At 51.5% G+C, this 14,672-nt stretch overlaps 1 protein-coding gene across 16 annotated transcripts in view; it reads right to left on the bottom strand.

The window, feature by feature from the left end:
* PLEKHA6 (pleckstrin homology domain containing A6) overlaps positions 1-14,672 on the bottom strand; it is a 139,606-nt gene that overhangs the window by 95,344 nt on the left and 29,590 nt on the right. Inside the window, exon 1 of one of the 16 annotated variants that reach the window (XM_045524295.2) lies at positions 4,477-4,541. The exons of the other annotated variants lie outside the window; for them this stretch is intronic. The gene's annotated coding sequence lies outside the window, so the exon portion shown is untranslated. Of the gene's footprint in view, positions 1-4,476; positions 4,542-14,672 lie in introns of those variants that run through there. 16 annotated transcript variants of the gene reach the window in all.

Genomic DNA, 14,672 nt, shown 5'->3' with positions numbered 1-14,672 from the left:
AACATATAATGGAAAAGCATCTGAAAAGAAAAAATATATATGTATGTATGTATGTATATGTGTAACTGAATCACTTTGCTGTACACCTGAAACTAACATTGTAAATCAACTATACTTCAATAAAAAAAGATTTTTTTTAATTCACGAAGTAGTGCTCTGTGGGATAGATAATCAAGTTTTACCTCAATTTACAACACATTCTTAACAAAGTCCAAACCCTAAGGATCAAGCTAAAGAATTTTTAAAGGGTCTAAGGAGAAATGTGGTCAAATCCTTTATCCTTCTCCTTGTCTGGTTCATTCATCCATCCATCCATCCATCCATCCATCCATTCAATTCATATTTCATGAGTGCCTTCTGTGTGCCAGCTCAGAGAAAGGCATGAGGGCTCAGGGAAAGTTGAATCCGCCCTCAGTGCAGTGTCCACTGGCCCCCATCACCCCCACTCCGGCTATATGATCCAAATGTTCATGGTTCTGCGCCCTTTAACTCTGCTTACTGCCCAAATCCTGGGGCCCTCTGCTTGGAATTAGTCCCGGCAGAAGCCTGCTCCAAAAAGCAGCTTCTGTGTCTGAAATTATGGACAAAGCAGCTCCTCGGGTTTCTGCCTTGCCCCAGTCTCTCCCCTTCCCCCTTTCTCCTCAGCCTGGGGTGGAAACTCTGCCACTCTCTGCTCACATGCTCAAGTCACAAGGCTGAGCTCCCGGCAGAAGGAATAGCTCAAGGATGTAACAGGTGGGAGCCACTGAAACAGAAATACAACGTTTAATTTTGCTCATTAAGTACCAGTCTTCCTTTCTGGATGCCAAAGAAAGCAATGTAGTGCTGACTGTGTGCCTGGCCCTCGCACCTCCCCTTCCCACCTGGAACTGAGGCTTCACTCCGCATTCATCCTCAGCTCCGTTCCTTTCTTTGTCTCCCTCAAGGCCCACAAATGGCGTCCTGCTGTCTACGCTGCCCAGCGCTTGAAGAGTTATGGGACCCGGCAGTGATAAGGAGCTCACACAGAGCAGAGGAGCCTGGTGCCTGCCAGTCTCCCTCCTCCCTCCCTCCCCCACCCCCAGCCCCATCACCAGAGCCCTTCTCGGCCTGGAGTCTCTGGCCCACTTCGGCCAAGGAGAGCGCTGGGAGTCCCGTGCTTGACTGGCACCTCAGAAACAGGCTTCCTCCTCTGCCCAGGCAGGTTGTGGTGTCTAATTGTCTAACTTCAGATTTCCATCTCTGATCTGCATGGGCAGATGGGCAAGCAGCTGTGCCAGGCCCCAGGGGACCACAGGCTCCCGGGGAGGAGGAGCGTCCACCTGGCTCTCTAGGCCCAAGGCCTCAGGGGACCTCCTCAAGGGCAAGAAACAGCCAGGCCTCCAACAGGGAAAAATACAGGAGTAAGTCTAAGCCAAACCCTGAGGACTTAGTCCTCCACTCCCTCACTGCTTGCTCCCGCTCCTGAGGAAGGGACAGAGCAGGTATCGGGGAGCCAGGGTGGCCAGATTTCCTTTCCCACTTTAGGCACGTCTTCTGACTTGCTGAGTTTCTGAGAGCGAGTTCTCTGACTTCTCTGGACACAACCCCATCATCCTTCACATTTGGGCTGAATTGGCCTGGCTGCTTTCTGATGACTCTGGTTAAGGTGCAAAGAAACGAAACTGCTGTCAGATGCTGCCTGCGTCCATATTAATGGGTCCTGGAAGAGCCAGCATACAACCCTACGTCTGTGACACATGGTCAGCTTCCAACTGTCTGCTGTCACCCTGCCCTTGGGCAGTACCTGCAGGTTCTCCCAGCTAGACACTGGATTGCTGTGAGCAGATCATTCAAAATAACAACAGCTAACACTCACTGAGCACCCACTGTGTGTCAGGCACTGTGCCAAGCTTTTTGTTTACATTATCACATTTACTATCCATAACTACCCTGTAAGGTAGGTGGAGACACTGATGCAGAGAGAAGTTAGCCCAAGGCCAAGCAACTAAAAAGTTGGATCAAAATCCACCCTCAAGCAAGCTGACCTCGACGCTTCCTCTTAACATCTCAAGCGTACGTGTGCTGTACAAACTATAAACTATTATACAAACGGAAAGAGTTATTATCATGTCACTGATAGTGCGAGCCAGGGCGTGGGTACAGAGGATAGTCAGGGAAGGTTTGTGCCTGAGCATTACTCTGACTAAATATGGCTGAACTATATTTCAGAGTGAATTAGAAAAGTTATTTGGACCTCTGACTCCATCAGCACAAAGGCTTGAAATTTGACTGAACCGTGCAGAGTGTTCAGGACTCTTTACAAGACTCCCAACCTGGCATTTTTAAGATACCTGCCTTACTGATCCACAGAGACACCAGAGGGGGTGGGGGTGAGCCACCCCGTTGCCATGTGGTCTCAGCCTCCACAGCAACACCTCCCGGAGAAGGAGGCTTCTCTCCAAAGTAAGAGATCACTTACTGTGCGATGAGAAAGGCAGCATCCAAACAGAGAGTCATTAATGGGCAATTAGCCTGTAATGACTGGATGGATCCAGGCAATGACCATCGAGGCTGCTAACATCACAAAAGGAGACACAACCAGACATTGTGTGCCTCCTGATAGATGTACACACCACGACCAAGGGGTTCCTACCCCTCCAGTAAATAAATTAAAGGAACCTGAGTTTGAGCGAGCCCTAAATCTAACTACATGAGCAGGAAATACATGGGCAGTGGAACATGGTGAATGACCTGGTGAGGATGCAGTCGGCCAAGCCCAGAATGGGAAAAACCCTACAAGGCAAACGACCCCGTGTCTTCAGCAAAACATCGCAAGGGAAAGAAAGAGGAAGAACGCCTCTAAGTTAAGAGCGACGTGAGCGCTGTAACAACCCACCACAAGGCGCGGACTTACTTGGATCCAAATTACAAAGAAAACTAGAAAATAAATTTTATAATAATCAGAGAAGGATAAGTACGAACTGGAATTTGATTATATTGAGGAATTGTTCATTCTGCCTAAGTGTGACAATGACTTTTTTTAAAGAGCTCCTATCTTTATTTTGGGTTGGGGTGGGGGGGTCGTTTATTTATATATTCATTTTAATGGCAGGACTGGGGATTGAACCCAGGACCTCGTGCATGCTAAGCACACGCTCTACCACTGAGCTACACCCTACCCCTTGAGTCCCTGTCTTTAGAGATGAAATGATAAGCCGTCTAGAATTGCTTCAAAATAATCAGAAGATAGAAAGGACTGGGAGTTCACCTACAAGACTGGCCATGACTTGACTTCAAAAGTCCTGACATTTGGGTGCAGGAGGACTACTACACCCTTCTCTCTACTTTCGTCTATGGCTGCAGTTTCCTACAATGAAGAAGTTTTTTTTAAGTAAAACTCAGACTCCGTGATCATCCCTGCGGTGACATAAGCGCAGGGCAATGAACGCCTCCCAGCTGGCCGGGCCATGGGCTCCGGCCTCTGCTCTCCTGCCCGTGAGAACGTGCTGGGAGAGGACCCCCCCACCCCAGGCTGCCTTTCCCTGTCTGGTAGTCGCGCTCCAACAACTTCCACCTCACTTTCTACGGCTAGATCCCCTTGGGGCCTTTGGCAGAGGTAGGCCCAGGACTGCGGAAGAGAAGGCAACATCCCAGGTCCCACCACGAGACAGAGGTGGAGCCTCACTAAATCTCTGGAGGCGCAATGCCACACTCGGGCTTTTCCTCGGACTAACCTGGCTCAGAGCTGAAAACTAAGAGCTTTCGCAGCCCCATGTTGAAGGTAGCCTTTCACTACCCTGTTGTCTGGGAAAGAATTAGCATCCCCGCGAAGCAGCGTCTGCGGTGACTGGATCAGAGGCTGCGTTGCCTTTCCAGCTCCACTAGGTACCATGGCGGGGAAGCCGAGGAGGGAGGAGGAGGAGGAAGGTGTTGGGGACAGGCTGCAGAAGAGCCGAGCGCCCAAGCCTACGCTCAGCCCAGCCCAGGGGCCCAGGCCTGGCCAACCCCACCCTGGGCAAACAGCTGACACCACCCAGGTTGGTCTATCCCCAGCACTTCCTGGAGCTGCGCCTCACAGAGCCCTGGGAGACGAGACAAGACTGACGGAGAAGGGGACGACGGAGAATTCAGAGGGGAAGGGGACAGGATGGGGTACGGGAGGAAGTAGAGGGGTGAGTACCAGACTTAGCACATTCCAGAGCTCAAATCTGTGGAGGAAATAACTGAGTCAAAGGGAAGGAAGAAAAAGAGAGAAGAAGGGAGAAAGAGAGCCACAGTGAGGAGTGAGGGGAGAGGGACGGGGAGGGGAAGGTTCCAGAGGCCCCCAGAAACACATAATCAGAGCCACAGGTCAGCCGATTGCCCACCCCACTCCCGCAGCCCCCGGCTCCGGGGCGCCAGCGGCCCCTCACAGCCCAGTTTGCTCAGAGAGAGCTCCCTGCCCTCACTGGCCCAGGCCGGGTGTGCAGGAGCAACTCCCAGACACACCTCAGGGCCCAGCGGCCTCTCTCCTACCTCCTAGCAGGCTGCTCCTGGAAGGGAGACAAGTGGACTGATCCACCTGCCTCCTGAGGGAAGGCGTGTCGGGAAGGAGGCTCCGCCCAGACCAAGCAGCCAATCAAGGACGCCTGCCCAGAGCCCGCCCTTTTGGGGCACCTTGCTGAAGGGGACACAGGATTAACTTAGCATTCATCCAAGGTGCCTGTTCCATATTCATGCCCATGCTGGGCTGTCACAAGGTGACCGCCTCCCACCTCCTCACTCTCACTGACCTGGAACCACAGGACGCAAGGTTACCCTGGAGTCAACCCCCACCAGGCCGGGGAGCAGGCACCCCTCCTCACCCTTTAGGCACTGAGGAAGTGGGCCACCAGGCCCCCGTGAGAGTCGAGGGACCTCAAGATTAACTCCAGAGGAACGGCTGACTCTGAAACTCAGATCCCGGCTCTGCCACTTGCTGGCGGCCACCTAAGGCAGGTCACTGAACAGCTGCAGGGTGATGGGAGCGGGCATGGAAGGAAAAGGGCTCGGGGCTTGCAGAAGAAGCTACGCTCTGCAAATGCGAGGTATCATTACCATAAACAAAGTTCTGGCCCCACCTAGGAAGGAGAAGTCAGGTTTCTGTCAGGCTCTGCAGGGCCATCCTCAATAAGGATAAGGGGAACCCAAGACAAACCAAACCAGAGACCACCAACACCCCCGGCCTCAGTGCCCCGCGCAGGAGAACCAGAGCCCCGCCCCCGCCCCCCAGCTCCATCAGAGGGAAAATGCAGGCACAGAAGATTCAGGAAGGAGGGCAAGCCAGGGACTGGGCAGGAAAGCATGATCTGGCCTTGGGTCTGTATTTGTGGGTTGACCTGGATTTCTCTAACCATCAGGCTTGGGCCAAAGCCGGGAGGCTTGGAAGAGCAGACAGTTCACACCCGAGGGGCTGCCTCTCCTTTACTCCCCCAGGGAAGAAGCTGTGGGCTGCAGGAACTTCACAGGGAGTTAGGGCTTAAACCCAGGACTCCAAGAGTTCCCTGACTCTCCTAAGAATAATGCTATAAATAATCTCTGACGTTTGCACACCGCTCTTTATACACGAAGACTGTTTTCCATTGCAGCTTCGCAGAACCCAAAGGAGGGAAGCCTTATGTTGCTACCCCTATCCCGCATCTGGTTTAACAGCTGGGGCTCAGAGGGGACAGTGAGTGATCAGAAGTCACACATCTTAGGCATGTGCCACAGCCAGGATGGGAACCCATCTCTGATGCTCAAAACCTGTTTCTCTCTCCTCCAGCCCAGGGCCTGGCCCTCAAGGGGCAGGATAAACACCAAACACGGAGGCCAGGTCCTGCTCCTCAGCTGCTCTGGGAAGAGCCCCCTCGCAGGGCTACCTTGACCAATTGTTAGCAACCTAATTCCAGATCAGGTAGGTTCAGGGGCCTCAGGAATTAAAGGCAGGTGGCTTGATGCAAGCGCAAGGATTTCGCCATCAATAAATTCTCCCCAAAACTTAAGAAGTGTCCACTCATCTTGCTCCTGGTTGACAACAAATTCATACTCAGGCTATTCGAAATTGCAATGTCCCTCTGAGGTTGTGAGTTTTGAGAGGTCCAGACTTGGGCTATTTCTCTCCAGGACTTGAACACAAATGGCCAGGAGTAATATGATGCTAATCGTGGCTGGGGTGGAGGGGGAAGAGACTCTCCTGTCTCTAGGACCTTCCCTGGGAGCAGGCCTGGGATGGAGTGGAGCAGGCAGTGTGGACTGACATGCTTCAGCCCAGGTGCGAGGAATAGTGCCCGGGAGGCAACCACGCTTCTGGGCAGGGGAACAAGGCAAGCAGCAGGGCTGATACAGCCCCCACCTCAGAGGGAGGAGCCAAGTGGGGGAGGCGGCAAGGTGGGTTGGAAGCAAAGTCCTCTTGGCATCTTGTTCAATGAAACCTTAAATCTTGGTTCCAAAAGGAGTCAAAGATCCCGACCAGCCAAACCACCATCCTAATTATCCGTGAAATAAACCTGCCCTCCCACAAGAGCGCCATCGGAGGAGGGCTCTGGGTCTGCCGCTCTAGACTTGGTCTGACGAGGCCACGTAACTAGGAAACGGACAGAGACACTTTCCTACTGGACTCCTTCATTCCCCTTGGCCTCCCAAGGGTTAACCAACAGACAACCCCCCAGGTCCCACCTCCTTCCCAGCCAGGCCAGGAAAGTGGGATGGCTGGGGGCCGCTGGGGGAGGGGGCTGTTTAGCTTGGCCTCAGCCCAGCACTGCAGACAGCTCCACTCAATGTATAGAAACCCAGGCCAGGCCCCTTGGACCAAGTTCCTCCCTTCCTTCCCCACCAGAGAAAGGCTCTAGAGAAGGCCCCTCTTGGGGGAAGAAGTGGGGAGAGGGAGGCTGCTTTTGAGGATCAGAGTCCGAAGGAGGATTCCATCTTTCAAATGCATCTTTGCACCCTTCTCTGCTTTCTGCTGGGGCAACTGGATTAAGGCAAGAAAATGTTCAGGAGACACCGGGCAGCTCCAGCCCTGGGGAAAGCAGTGCCAGAGAGATGGCGCCAGTTTTGATGAGAAGAAACAAAAGTGATCTTGGAAGAGAGCACAGACAAGGAGCCATGTCATTCCCCACTTCTCCTTTTCTGTACGGGTAGGAAGGGCTAAGCCCCTGGGGGGATGGAAAAGCCAGCTGTTCTGGGCCATGCAAGGCGTATCTGCAACTTCTTTTCCACCTCCCACACCCCCAAGCCACTGCTCTGCCATAGTCCCCCGTCACCTTGCCTCAACTATTTTGATGACCAGCAAACAACTCTGTTGGGTCACTTTAAGAGCTGCCTCTAAGGTGCTCCGGGGGACACCCGAGCCCTCCTCTGAGAGCTCACCTTCCCTGATCCCTGCTGCTTTACCAAGCCACTAGTGCCTGGAGCACAGGGCAAAAGCCTCCACGTGTGGGCTTACCTCTCTGGTGTCAGAGAAGCTTTCCAAGAGGTTCTAATCCCCTATCTGGTCCCCTACACCCTAACCCTGACCTTAACCCTAACCTTCCTGCCTCCAGTCACCAATTCAACTTTACCCTAAGGCTTGGATTTCCAACTTCACCCACCTAAGCCCCTAAAATACCTCTGTGTGTTATTAGAAACCCCCATCGCGACCAGTCTCCCCCGTCCACGATGTGGTCTTCAGCGTACAGACTAAACGTGACCCAGGAACCCACCGGAACCACGTAATCCCCAGCCCCACTGCCCTGGAGATGAGAGGGTGTCCCTGAATCTGGTCCCTTCTGCTCTCTTCAAATGACAATTCGGTCATGCCCTGGCTCATAAGCCTTCAATGTATCTCTACTGCCTACTGGGTAGAGGCTAAACTTTTTAGTTTGAAACACGAGGCTTTCTATAATTTAGCACAAATGTGTCCAATATGGTTTTCTACTACCAGCCTACAACTAAAAGCATGGATTTCCTGTAAGAAATTAATAATCAGTGCTGGACCAGCCTGTAACCTGTTTTGCCCTCCTCCTCTTCCCTTCACCCCACCATGGGTTTGTAAGCATAAAGGACACATATTTGCAAATCCGTGTGGGTGCAGGGAATGCTTTTTCTGCACTTGAAGATTTGTCAAACTCCAGGCATCCAGGAACAGAATCGGACTGGAACAGAATCACAAAAGCTAGCAACTGCCTGTGACGGGCCTCCGGCTAATGCTGGACCAGAGTGGTAAAGAGAGCAGGGTCCGGGACACCTCCTCCCTCTCTCCTGCAGGGCGGTTTGTTAGCGGGGATTCCGTTTCACTTCCCCTGAGCCCCGCGGCTCTACCAAATGACCAGCACCAGGAGGAAAGAAGAAACTGAGGCAGGAAGGGAAGAATTTTAAGAAACTCCCATCATTCTGGACTCCCGGGCTTTTCAGTTTGAGCCTTTGGAGGGAAAGGTGTGAGAAGAGTTAAGGGGAAAAAAAATCCAAACTCCTTTGCTTTCTGTGATTCTGGCAACTCCATGCTACATATCGGTGGCCAGGCAGAGGAGTGGGAGGTGAAACTCAGCTTGGAATGAAAGGACAGAGGACCAGAGCAGACTGGTGGGCGCCTAGACTAGCCAGCTCCTCCCTTCCCAGGCAGCGTCTCAAGCCAGAGAATGATGAGGCCTGAGCCAAAGCAATACGAGGGAAGGGCATCAGGGAAGGAAGGACATAAATTATCGCTGTCCCCAGCTCTACTAAGGAAACCCTGTAATGGTCCTGCAGTCTCCTTTCAAGTCCAGATCATCACTCACCCAGTGAAACATCACCACTGATCATTTAGCATCATCCTAAATGGGGTACTTGGACCTGACAAGACAGAGACCAAAAGCTGGAATCAAGGCCGAGAGGTGAAGAGGACACGTGAGCATGAGGACGAGGACAAAGAAAGAGAACTAATGAGCTCTTGTTGGAATTAACTCTCAAAGAGCAAACAAAAGCAACTAACGTGGGGGAGTGGAACCCCCGGGCTCAGCTGCTCGAGGGGAAGCCGCCTGGGTGACTGGAGCCCTGGCTGTCGGCACTGTGTTTACAGAGAAGGTGGGAGATGGCTCTGCAGAGGAAAATCCAGGGCAAATGACTCCTGAGTGCTGGGAGGGGAGGGAAGGAGGCACTGGGAAGCATGTTGCAGAGCAGTTGCGTGGGTGCTGGTGAACAGTGCTCACACCCAAAGTTGTTAACGGGGCAGTTCCATCAACCACACCACGAGCCGCAAAAGCATCCCAAATGTGCAGGGTGCCCGTCAAACCCTCGCAAACAAAAAGTCATGTCATGATAGGCAGTAAGAAAGCCTTCTCCACGCCAGCGCTGGGTGTTTTGCGTGTCTTATTTCCTTCCATCCAAACATGAAGTAAGTGTTATACTCCCCATTTGAGAGGGAAAGAAGTTGAGAGGTTAGGTGTACGGGAGAGAACGTTTGCCCTAAGTTCCCAAAGATCTAGGCTCTACAGTTTTCTAACCACATAACCCAGTGATGTCCCCTTGGACATGCTATTTAACATTTCTGAACCTCAGCTTTATCATCTGTAAAATAGGGGTAGAACTGCACACGTGCCAGTTGTAAAAATTAAATAAGATAACTTACGTAAAGCTCCACATACTAAGTGTTCAGTGAATGTTTGTTCTCTTCCCCCATCCCCCTTTTATTAAGATAATTTACTCATTCATTCAACAGACAGTGGAGTGTCCGATGAGGAGGGGGAAGGGAATGACATTTTGGATGCTTTCTTTCATGCCAGGGACTTGACTTTGTCTGTACGGTAGGGCGTGGGGGGTGAAGAAGAGTGGGGCAGAGTCCCTGCCTTCAAGCAGGAGTTTACAACCTAACAAGCCAAGCCCATAAATAACCGACTGCTGTGATGTGTGATAAGAGCTGTTTACGACAAGGGTGGACAAACATATAGGGCCATGGGAGTCTGGAAAGGGAAGAGAGGAGGATGCGGGAAGAGAGTTAAGACTCCTTTGGGGCCACCAGGGAAGGTGCTGAGAAGAGATCACGTGACTTCCAAGCTGCAAGAATGGGCAGAGTGTGGAAATGAAGGCGTGGACTCTCTCCCACGGCATCTCGGAAGGCAGAAGCTAACAGGAGTCACAGGATACCAATCAGTACCTGCTTTCCTCCTTCCAGGGTAGAGATCAAAGATGGTTGCATGGGAGGCGGGGAGGGTATAGCTCAAGTGGCAGAGCGCATGCTTAGCATGCATGAGGTCCTGGGTTCAATCCCCAGCACCTCCTCTAAGAATAAATAAATGAATAAACCTAAGTACCTTCCCCTGCAAAAAAAGAACAATTAAAAAATCTTAAACTTCATAGTGCAGGGAACTATATCCAATATCTTGTAGTAACTTGTGGTGAAAAAGAATATGAAAATGAATGTATGTATGTTCCTATATGACTGAAGCATCGTGCTGTACCCCAGAAATTGACACAACATTGTAAACTGACTCTACTTCAATAGAAATACATAAAACATACACACACACACAAAGATGGCTGCAAATTCTTGGCTACTCCTGCTGTTGAGAGGTAGTTTCCCCTTGCATCTAGGGGGGCCTATGACTCAGTTTGACCAGCGGAATGTTAACCAAAGTGACACTAGAGAATGAGAAGCCTTAAACTCTCCACTTGGGTCCCCCAGAATACTCTGTCTTGAGACATTCCTCTGGGAACCAACTGCCACACCGAGGGAAGCCCAGGCCACATGGAGAGACCACAGGTAGGCACTCAGGTTGATGGCCCCAGCTGAGCCCCCGGATGACAGCCATGTGAGGCGTCACTTTGGCTGCCTGGCTCGGTCCCGCCTTCAGATGACTGCCAGGACAGAAGACAAGCCGAGCAAGCTGAGCCCAGGGAACCCAGAGAACCCCGAGAGGGAGCAGCACATGGGCGGGCTGAGCCACCCCACTTTGGGGCGGTCTAGCCTGCAGCAGTGGACAGCCAGCACACCGAGTGTCTACGTCACGAACTTGGGTTGTCACTAGACACGACGGAGCGGGCATCCTCCTAGCAAGGGACGGGAAGGGAGGTGAGAAGGGAAGGAACCACGCATTGGGAGACGGAGGGGAGGGAATTGGTTAAAGTCTCCCAGTAGCCTCCAGCTCCCCACGCCCCTCAGCTCTTCCCAACATGATGCCAGATCAATATAACTCATAATTCAATTCACCCCGTGGGAAATAACTGGGAGAAAAACCAGTAACACAGAAAGATGTTTATAGCAGAGCTATTCATGATAGCAACGAATTGGAAACAGCCCAGATTCCCAGTAATAAGAGAAAAGCAATACAGTAATGGAGCAACAAGACAGAATTATTTATGGCTATTAAAAATGAAAAATTTATGGACCACTGGCATACCTGGAAGTGTTTGTATAAATTTTTTTAAGTGCATGGCACAGGACAACAGCCACACACTTACTACAACTACGTAAAAATATTAACAAAGAGCAGAAGGACCCACGGAAGAAAGCACACAGTTTAGTATTTACTTACCCAGGTTTTAAGCAAAGGTGATTAAGTACTACTTTCTAAAAAGCACCGATTCAACTTACAAATCCTAAAAATGGGGTCATGACTGCGTGATGATGGGAGATGATATGTTGGAAGATGTCACCCAGGGGGTGTGGTAAACCCTGGGGAGGGGCATGCAGATGACAGGAATGGAGCCTGTGGGATGGGCTGTGGCATCTCCTCGGCAGGGGGACTGAATGTTAGGAAACAAACCCTCGGTGTTTGCTGACACAGTGCAAGGAGAAGGACTCACACAAAAGCCACCCATTATCCCATAATTATTGTCTCTCTTGTGCCTGCAATTAACGGCTGTCTGAGAGGCGGCTGCCGTGGTAAATAAACGTTCGCCTGCATTAGAGTCAATCAGCCAGCTGAAGCGCCAATTAACAAGCCCACTGCAGAGACACTCGGGTACCCAGCAGCTACTGCGGGGAGGAAGGGGATGGGACAAGATAGCACGGACCTTGGGCACACTCCTGCCCCAGAAGCAGGGAAAGGATGCTCAAAGGATGAGCAGGGTAGAGGTGAGTCTTGCCCCAGGTGAGCCAAGCTGGGCAGGTAGGTGCTTTGAGCCCTCAGAGCCAAGTCAGAGGACACGGCATGTATTCACGTGTCACCAGCAAGGGTCCTGGCAGCTGCCACAGCTCCAGCATAGGGCACCCCTTGGCCTGTGGGAGGCCAGGAAGGGAAAGACATGCAAGAGAAGGCCTCAGAGGTGCTGTCACCTCCTGAGCGACGTGGGGACAGACACAGAGGGTAAAGAGGGGAACCAGACAGGGAGCCATCTTGTCCGATGCTGAAACTGACTTACACTGGCTTTTGGCTGTTTTTCTTAAACGGCAAGCTCGGAAACACGGAAAAGCAGCCCATTTCAGAGAAGTCGAAGGTGCTCCTTTTGTCCAGAGGAGAAAGGCGGGAGAGCACACGGCTGAGAGGGCGGCATCCCGAGTCCTCTCCCAGAGGCTTGGAGAAGGAAGGGGTGCCCTGCGGCTCTGCGTGGACTGCCCGGTGCCTGGCCACCGCGCCGCCCCGGCCAGCCGGGCCCTCTCCCCTCCCACAGACCCCGCCAGTGTCGCTCAGGCTGCGGGACCAGAGGCCCCAGAAGATGCCTATCGGGCTGCCAGGGAGCCTCTGAGGCCAGAGCAGCAGATAGTGCGTCTTAGAGATGATCTGGTCCAGGGGTTCTCGATCCTGGCTTCACACAAGAATCACCTAGAGAGCTTCTGAGCAATACTAATACCTGGGTACCACCGCAGACCAGCTGAATCAGGATCTCTGGGGGAGTGGGAGGGACGCCCAGCACACACACTTCTTTGGTGCATCCCAGGGGATCCTGACAACTACCCCCATTTCCTCAATTACAGATGAAGAAGCAGGAGTCTGGGGTGATAATACCTTGTCAAAGGTGACAAAGGCCGCAGGGAGCAGGCGCAGAGCTGGAGCCAGCTCATCGGGCTGCAGGGACGCAGCTCGGTGCTCAGCATGGCTGGCTGGAAGAACGAATGAGCACCACGGGGGGCCGGGCAGGATCCTGCTGTGCTCCTCGGCTTCATCCATGATTTGCATAAAGACTCAGAAAACAAGGCTACCAGATTTGCTCCTGAGAAGGCCAGGAGGGATGGCTCACACACTTTTGACAGAATCAGGATTCCATGTACTAAAATAATGGCCTAATTTTGAGAAAATGAAATGTATCATAAAGATAACACCCTGCATTTAACATTTAAGAGATTCCAGTTGTACGTCTAGTTCAAAGCTTTGAAATACGCTCAAGAGCTTATTACTAATAACATGGGAAATCTCAAGCACAATCTAGATTTTTTGAAAAAATGCATGGAGGTTTATAAAAACCCTATTATTGGCAGTTCAAGAAGCAAACAAGGCTGTGGGCAGTTAGTGATCAAGTATCCTGGAAATAGTTCTTTCTGTCCCTAGGAGACTCATCAATTGGACTGATTTCAGAGCTTGGAAAATAGAATTCTCCCCGTCTCAGCCTCATTCCTACCCCAAGTTGAATAAAGCAGAGCGGTACCTCTCAAATTTTAACATGCATATGAGTCTCCTAGGGGATCCTGTTAAATTCAGATTTCTGATTCTTTAGGTCAGGAGTGAGGCCTGAGATTCTGAATTTCTAACAAGCTCCCAGGCCAGTGAAGAGCAAGGATTTAGAGAGTCTCAGAGGATTACCTGGGGTGGCGGGGGTGTAGCTCTGCCTCAGTGGCAGAGCACATGCTTAGCACGCATGAGGTCCTGGGTTCAATCCCCAGCACCTCCACAGACAAAAATTTTAAAAAAAAGAGAAAGAAGATTTACTTGTGAAACCAAGCCCTCTGAATATGCTTGGGGCATCCGTGTTTCTTCCGCGATAGCCTGGGAACTCTGCGAATTGGAGGAGCTGAATTTGGAGGCTAGGAAAGTCCCCACAGCACTGGCTCAGCTCACTCGATGAGCAAGTGCAGCGGATGCACAGAGAAGGACGAAAGAGACCCGCACGTGGGGCGAGGGCAGGGTTTTATTTCAGGCCAGTGTGAGTCAAGGGGTTTTCCAAATAGAACACAGATGCAGAGTAGCATTATTTATAAAAACGACCAGACTGCATCAGTGAGGGATCACGTGTGTTTGGAACTAACGTGAAGGGACGCTCTGGGCTCCCCTTGACACTGACCTTCCCTCTAAAGCAGATCACACCCTCCATGTCAGAGAGGGGAGGATCTAAACCTAACAGCTGTCCGGGGGGAATAACCAGAGGATTTCAGCACAATGAGCACAATGTTTAGACGGCAGTGACTTGCAAACCGATTCTGACATAATAGAAAGAGATGGTCACACAGAGGGCATCAGAGTCCCGCTGAATGGACCACATCTGGAATACTGTGTTCAATTCTAGACAGCTTATGTTAAGAGAAGCTAAAACACTACCATGCATGGAGTGGCTTGTAGTTGCCCGGCCCTGTTCTAAGCCTTTTACACATGCTAACTGATTTAGCCCTCTCAGCAACCTGTGAGGTTTGTACGACATTTTACAGATGGATGAACTGAGGCTCAGAGGGGTTAAGGATTATAACCAGGGTCACACAGCTGACGAGTGTGAAGCCAGGTACAAACATGGGCAGATGAAACCTGGAGCTTCAATTTTTCCCACTGTGTCATATTGTCTCTTAACCTGGTCTGACTCTCAAAATGTGACAAACAAGTGAGCTCAGAAAA

Source organism: Camelus bactrianus, chromosome 23 (assembly GCF_048773025.1).
Source record: "Camelus bactrianus isolate YW-2024 breed Bactrian camel chromosome 23, ASM4877302v1, whole genome shotgun sequence".
Lineage (NCBI taxonomy): Eukaryota > Metazoa > Chordata > Mammalia > Artiodactyla > Camelidae > Camelus > Camelus bactrianus.
This window is presented reverse-complemented; position numbering and strand designations above follow the sequence as displayed.